We start from the raw sequence: 7482 nt of genomic DNA on the forward strand, positions 1-7482 counted from the left end.
TAATTTCTAAATAATGAAAAGCGCTTCCTCTTCTGTTCTCCAGGTTTTAAAACCTAGAGGATTTGCATAAAATACCTTCTTATACCCTGATGATACCTATCTTCTAAAATATGGACTGTTTTCACAGAAAAAGTGACTTTGGTTCAATTATGCACTAGTCTGATGAGAGAAAAATGTACCTTCATAATGCAAGTAGAAGCAAGCTTGTTACTGTGAATCTAAATAGTTCTGGATCAAGTAAACTAAGCTGTTGTAACTTAGGGTTTCCTTTTTTGGTTTTTTTTTTTTTTTGTTTTTTTTCTATTCGCTTTTGTCCTGGGAAGAACAATCCAGTTGCCAGTACTGCTCCCAGACCCTTTAAGGTTCATCTTGTCAGATGTTAGTCTGTCTTCACTGGTGAAAAAGGTGTAGTTTTATGTCAGGACAGTTAGCAAACCTGAGTTGTCCTGAAGTGCTGTGAAGTGAACTTCCCAAGGTTATTTTCCTTGCTGACTTTGGCAGGTTCACCTCAGGGTAAATGAGTGTCTCATCTTCCCAAAGGCAATGTTTTGTTACTAACTTGGGGTGGGCTCTCTGTGTTGTTTATGCTGAGAGAGATCTCCTGCATTGCTGACAAGTCCTGAGCAGGCTGATGGAGGAAGATGATTGTCTGCTGGCTCAGGTGTCAAGCCTGGCCAGAGGCAGTAGGCAGGACTCAGGTTGACGGTTAGATACACACTGTGGCCCAGAGGAGCTTTCGGAAATTTCCCTGATAGTGGAATTGCTGCAGCTGCTCTGATATAGGAATCCCCGACAGCAGAGATCAAAATTAGTTTGTGTTTACCCATAAGTGCTATAATTTCAGCTTTGACCGCAGGGTTGGCATTGCCCATGGATAATGTGTATTTCCTAACAGTTCAAATATCTAGGACCCTTCCCCACAAAGCATTTGACCATTCTTAAGTTAATTCAGTTCCTCCCATGTGCTCTTTAACAGCTGTCACATGTTGGAGTTTGAACTGAGCCCAAGCTTGACATAAATAGCTGGCAAGGCACTGGGAGGAACCTGGCTTGACTTTGCAGATGTAGGTTGGCTTCATGAGGTTAAGGATGCTGTTAAGCAGAGGGTAATAAAAAGACTGTACTGGTTTCAAAAAAATCTGCTTAAACCAGGAAGGCAAGATGAGTTTGGAGCTTTGTCTGAATGACACCGAAAGTGATGGAGGATGCCTGCCCAAGTGCTTGCTGCAGGCACATGTGCTCTTCATATCTCACTGCCAGCAGTGAAGAATGCAACCAGTAGTGCATTTGTATGTATTTTTTACACCAGCATGTGTATATATATACATGCAACCTGTATTGTTGATTGAGGTCTGGTTTATGTCTTGCCTATTTTCTGAAGATTTAAGTGTTCCTTCCTTGACCCTGCACCCTAGCTGTTTAAGGTCACACAACTAGGAAAACAAAGTAGATTTACAAGAGGTACCAGTAGTTGACTTGTTGCTGTTCTTTCAGTGTAACTGTAACCAGTCACATAAGCATCACAGAACAGCCTTCAAGGTACTGTGACCATCCCCTAACTTGTTCTCTGCCATCTGCAAGGTAATCCAGTGCCTGAAGCTCTGGACCTTCCTAAGTGTCTTCTCAAAGTTGGACTTCCAGCAAGAGGAAGTTGAGAGACTTGTCCCAAGCATGGTGGTCATGTGAACAGGTGAGACTTAAAAAAGAACAACTTTGTGTAAACTGTTGTACTGTGATGGCTGCAGTGTGTATGGGAGGAACAGCACCTTTGGAGTAGAGTGAGGTGCTTCATTTCAGAAAACACTTCATTTCTTTTGTGAGAGTTATAGGAAGTCAGTTGCATGGACACATGGGTATTTTGGATCATTTGCAACATAGTCATGAGTCATCTTTGGGTGGCACTTTGCCTCTGCTCTTTTTATCTTCTTGAGAAGAAGGTCAAGTGAACAGCTGACACTCGCCATGTAGAAATGGCGGGGAAGGAGAGGGGAATCCCACAATAGCCAACATTCAAATTAATAAACTGCTTTGTACTTTCAGAACTGTACACATTTATTGGCTTTTGCTTTACAAATAGGAAGGTTGTGGAACTTTCTTCAAGCTGAGAAATACGAGTAACTGATGATTGACAATTATCCATTTTTTTTGTTGGGTGCTGAAATCAAATGGACCAAACACTGGCACAGTCTTGAGCGAACAGAAATAAGTTTAAAGCTGAGAAGCTTCCCAGGACAGGAGGAGGTATTTGACAGTTTTACTAGCTGGGCACATATGTGCTGGCCAATTGACAGGCTGGAAAGATGAATATATATTGAAAAAAACATATGTTGTGAAATACTTAAGTCATATAGAATTTTTTTAAACAACAACAAAATTCCTTGTTATGTTTTTTTTTTTAAGTTGTATTGAAACAACTGTTAATACAACGGAGAAGTTTCTGTGTCAACAGGCTAAGAACAATAGGTATTTTAAAGGATTTTTATTTCAAATTCAATTGCAATTCAAAATAACAAAAACAATTTTATTTCAAATTCAAATGGAAATAATACGTGGTTTGGTTGGTTTTTTTTTAATTCCATTTTGTGTGGATTTTTAAGCAAAAGACTATTTTAATGGCTGATGATGAAAGCAAAGTTGTTCTAGTCTATTTTTGTTGTTTAAGAAATGTGAAAAAGGAAGTTGAAATCGTGAAAAACAAAGTTATTTTGGGGGAGGTGATGTATGGAAGACTTGTTTGAATGTGTGGTTAAATTAATTCTTAAGATGCTACTAGATGCAATTTCTCAATTATTTTTTTAAGGATAACTATTAACTAGGATATATACACATGGTTGAGAATAGTCTTACCTACTACTTTTCATTGCTTTTTGTATCACTTTAATAAATTTTGCAGGTGTTGTTTAAAAAACCTAAAAGAGTAAACTTTGAAATATCTCTGAACTTTACAACTAGATAAGATGTCTCAAAGTTTTCCATGAGATGCAGCAAGCTATTTAAATACATGCTGCCAATTTCTGTGCTCCATGATTTTGATACCAGGATTGTTTTAATGACCTAGTAATTTAAGCAGGTTTACAACTGAGTGGCCTTATTTTGCATATAAGATTACTAGTGAAGAGCAAAAGCTGCTCCTAGTTGCTTTAAAAGTCTCGGTTTCTGTATTGATCTTTTGAAGGTTACTTTGCCTGAGAAACACTCCAACAGAAGTAACAGTCTAACTTTGCAAGACATTTTTGTCTGAATTTGTAATTAGAAATATGGAGTTTGAGTCTCTGTTTGCGCGAGAGGGAAATAAATCTTCTGCTTAAGACAGCTAGTATATCTGGTGCCACATATCGGGTTGTCTCTACAGGTCCCTGTTAAAGTAGAGTTGTAGGCTTATTAGCATCCTATTAATATGTGCATAAAATGTAGTCTGTGTCTGAGCCCAAATACACAAGCTGGGAAATCAAAGAGAAATCATTCACACCTTTTGCTGGCTTCATCCTGAACTTTTATTTAGCTTAAAACAACTTCCTTAAGAGAATTTCCTCTTCTAAAGGAAACACTTTTCTCCATACTTAACAGGGGAATAATGCATTGAATTATTTTTGGAGCAACACAGTTACTGTTCAGAGAGAATTGCTTTAATCCTGACATATGAATCTTAATTTTGACTTGTGTAAAATATTAATCAATTTGAAAAGTATTGAACCATCTGGGGCTTTTTTTTCTTTATAGGTAAAGGTTAGGGAAGTGTTGAGTAGAGAGTATGTTCACTTGTGTTTTACCAAAACATTATAAAGAAAGGACAGCAAAGGCTGCACTGTGTTACGAGCTCTGTTTTATTTACCTGAAAAATAGTAGCGTACTTGTTTCTGAGTACTTTAGGGCTTTTATATATACTGAAAAATTACTTCTAAAGCTCAGGTTGGTTTAATACTGACTTAGATAATGCAGTAGAAAAACCTTGTATTTAACACTCACTGCAATTTAAAATGAATTCTGTTTAGCTTATGGTAGCAAGCAGTTGGTTTATGCTGAATCAATATAAGTCATTGTTCAACTGAAATAAGAGGTTTTTACAAGTTTAAAATTCAGTGTTTAATTGAAGTGTTTTCTAAACCAGCGCAGCTTGGTGCTCAGGCAGAGGCTGTTTTAGTTGTAAAGTCATGTAGACTGCAGTCTGATGCTAGTTAAGCAGTGTCCTCTTCCCAAGCAGATAGGGAAACACCCTGCTAATTTTGTCAGGCAGAAAAGAAAAAAATTCTTCCCGAGTACAGTACTGACTCTTATATTCACATTTGCAGTTTGGAAATTTGGTAAGTGGTTTTTTGTCAGCTTATACACATCTCATAATATTTTCCCCTGTATGTACTAACAGTGAGACTACCACTTGACTATTACTATTTTTTACCCTGTGATGTTATTGTGAGTCCAGTGGTAACTGGCCGTGGAAAAGTGCATTTGGTCTAAGTTGGTTTGAAAAGCTACGCCTTTGAGCCTGGCCTGGGCTCCAGAATCATTTAAATAAATTGTTAGGAGCTGTGGCGCTCTGTGCACAGGGGAAGGATGCAGAGCACAAGGCGTAACTGTTGCCACAATGGGAATAGTATTCAGGGTGGCATTTGTGTAAAGCAAGTTGAGGTGGGGAGGGAATAGGATAGATCCTTGCACATGCTGTTCTGTCTGGTGCCTAGCAAAGTCTCAAGCATGCCTCATGCACTGTTAGGAATCGTTGAAAAGAATGAGGGAACTCTGTTAAAGCTTGAGGCCCGAGAAAAACCTCATTTGGCAATGGAAGCTGAAGTGTGTGCTTTTAAAATCAGACCAGCTATTTATGTCCTTTAAAGAAATCTAATTTAACATTTCATAAACATTTTCCAATAGCTTTATGTTGTTCAAACCTACAAAAATCTATTTTTATATGTCATTCTTCAAGATTTTTTTTTAAGAAACAATTTTCCCTTTCATTTTCCTGACTTGCAGCCACCAGTGAAAAGTGTCCCCTGAATTGCCTGCAGCCTGATGCCTGCTGGTAACTGTGCTGCAGAACCAGCATGGGCAGCCTCCAGACAAGCTCTTCCCACACTCGTGTGCCAATGGGTCTGGAAGCCTGTGTGGAAAAGTCACTGTATCCAATTACTAAGTTGTCATTCAGATTTGTAAAAGTATGCTAATGCTTCTTTTTACAGGAGTTCCTTGCACATTATTGCTCAGGGCTTCCACATCGCTGTTTCCCACTGTTAATGTCAAATAAATACATGGGTGACTGGAAAATACAGGCTTCCTTTGCCTGGGCTTGCACACACAAAATCATTGAACTTTTGTAGCCTTGTCAGCTGTGTCACAGGGGGCTCAAAGTCTAAAAAGAAACACCAAGTCAAGTTCTCTTCCAGTATCTTAAGCTTCTTTAAAGTGACTATTTTCCACAGTAAGTTGTACACATGGATATAACACCATTCAGACTAATATGGAATAAAATAACACTAAAAAGAACCACAGTTTTTTTTCTGCCCCAGATCTACCTATGGAGGAGGCCACATTTGTAGAAATTAATTGGTCAGCTCAGGTCTTTTTCTGTAAAGGCCCTTACATGTCTAATTGCACTCATGTTCTTTGGCAGGCGTGTCTGCATGGATGTTGGGGGCCCTGAAGTATTTTGGGTACCGTGCAGGAAAACAGCAGTGGTGATGAAAACAAGCATATTTAAATAAGTGACCATGGTTGCTGACAAACTTTATATCAGTTTTATCCTTTGCCATTTTAAACTGGAAATACTTGAGATACATTGAAATACTAATGTTTATGTAGCAAAACTCTGTAGAGCTAATTAGTTCAGACATGCAATGCACTCTGAAGTGAGCTTCCACTTGTCCCCCCTTGGCACTCAGCATCTCACGTCATGGAGCAGAGTTGAGGTCAGATGGATGGAGAATGTGTTTCTCCTCATGCCTGCCAGCTCTAGCAGGTTTTCCAGTCCATAGATCCAGATGTGAGGTAACCCAAAGTAAAAATCCCAAAGTGGATGTTGGGTCCTCAGCAATCACTGTTGTTCTGCAGGTTCAGCTTCTGCTCTGCTGTGCTGAAGTAGATGTGGCCAGAGATGCGCACCCAGAACCTGCTCGTTTCATTGCTTTTACAGTGTCTGCAGTGCATCGTAGAGGGCGTGAAACTTTTGATCCTATTGAGTCGTTTGTACTGATGGAGTCTGTAAAACTGTATTAGGACTTAAAATCTTTAGCTCGGGTACGTTATGCATTCATATGTAAGCAAATAATCACTCATTTTTAATCTTGGCAGCTATTTATTTTGAGCAAATAACCTACAGACTGCAGGCCTGGTTGTGCCAGTCTGTGTTAAAAAATAAAAGTCTGTAGGAGCAAAGATAGTAATTTTGGAATTTTCCTTCTTCTAGTTCATTACGTTTCTTTACCCAAATCTTGCAGTTGCTCTGCATAGGGCTGTATATATGTAATATATTATGGAGAGTGGAAGCAAGTGGGCATATACAGCACAGGCGCTGCTTTGCTCTGCTCATTGCCTGCAGATGCCCAGGCTTTGACGGTCTGTGAGCAGCATCATTGGAAACTGGGGCTATAAAACCCCAGTGTGTGACCTGTTGATCTCCATGGCGTCTCCTGGTGTTTCTGTTTTACGGTCCTTTTACATCTCTCTCACCTTCCTAGTGCTTGCATTGCTGGAATGCAGCACCAGACTCTGGGATAAGGCAGGTGAAATGGTTGTAAACTAAGAAGGATATTAAAGATTTTGCTCCTCTCCTCAATCATTTTGGATTTCAGTAAGATTATTAGCGTGACAGGGTTATAGTTATATTTAAAGGAACACAAAACATGCAATACTGTATGGAGACTGGTGCTTCAGTTGTGACTGTGAGAGTTACTTACTAACACTTAAATATCAGTGGTAAGTGTGTGTAAGTCTTTCCATCCAGCACAGCAATGCAGTGAAAGGTGAATCTCATGTCTACATTTTACTTGCTTTGTGAGACCAGGCTCTGACTTCTAGAATTTATAGCCATTTTCAATCAGTAGCTCACTTATTCATATTTTCTTGCTTTCTCCCCATCTTCCAAATAATCGACATGAGAAGAGAAAATCCTAAAGGGGAAGAGAGTAGGAAACGAACAGAGAAAAACACTAAGTGCACTATCTGCCCCTTTCTCAACCAATTTTTGAGTTTAGTTTATTCAGGGCTTGTGAAGTAGCACATTGTTTTTCCCGTGCAGGCAGAAATTGGGCACCAAGTGACTGAAGATTATGTATGTTACTGGCACTAGCCTGAATTTTTCAATTCCTTTGACAGCTAGCCTTGCAAGCATGCCAGGAGTGAATCTCATCAACGTATTAAATCTTGTTCCCTATAGAAAGTAAATATTAGTGCTTTAAAGCACCTTGCAGGCTGTGTCCAGTTGGTTCTGAGTAGGTTTTTGTTCTGAGGTTTTTATTTGTGTGGGTTTAGCTATATTTGTAAGTGGTAAAT

This window comes from Falco naumanni, chromosome 6 (assembly GCF_017639655.2).
Source record: "Falco naumanni isolate bFalNau1 chromosome 6, bFalNau1.pat, whole genome shotgun sequence".
Classification (NCBI taxonomy): domain Eukaryota; kingdom Metazoa; phylum Chordata; class Aves; order Falconiformes; family Falconidae; genus Falco; species Falco naumanni.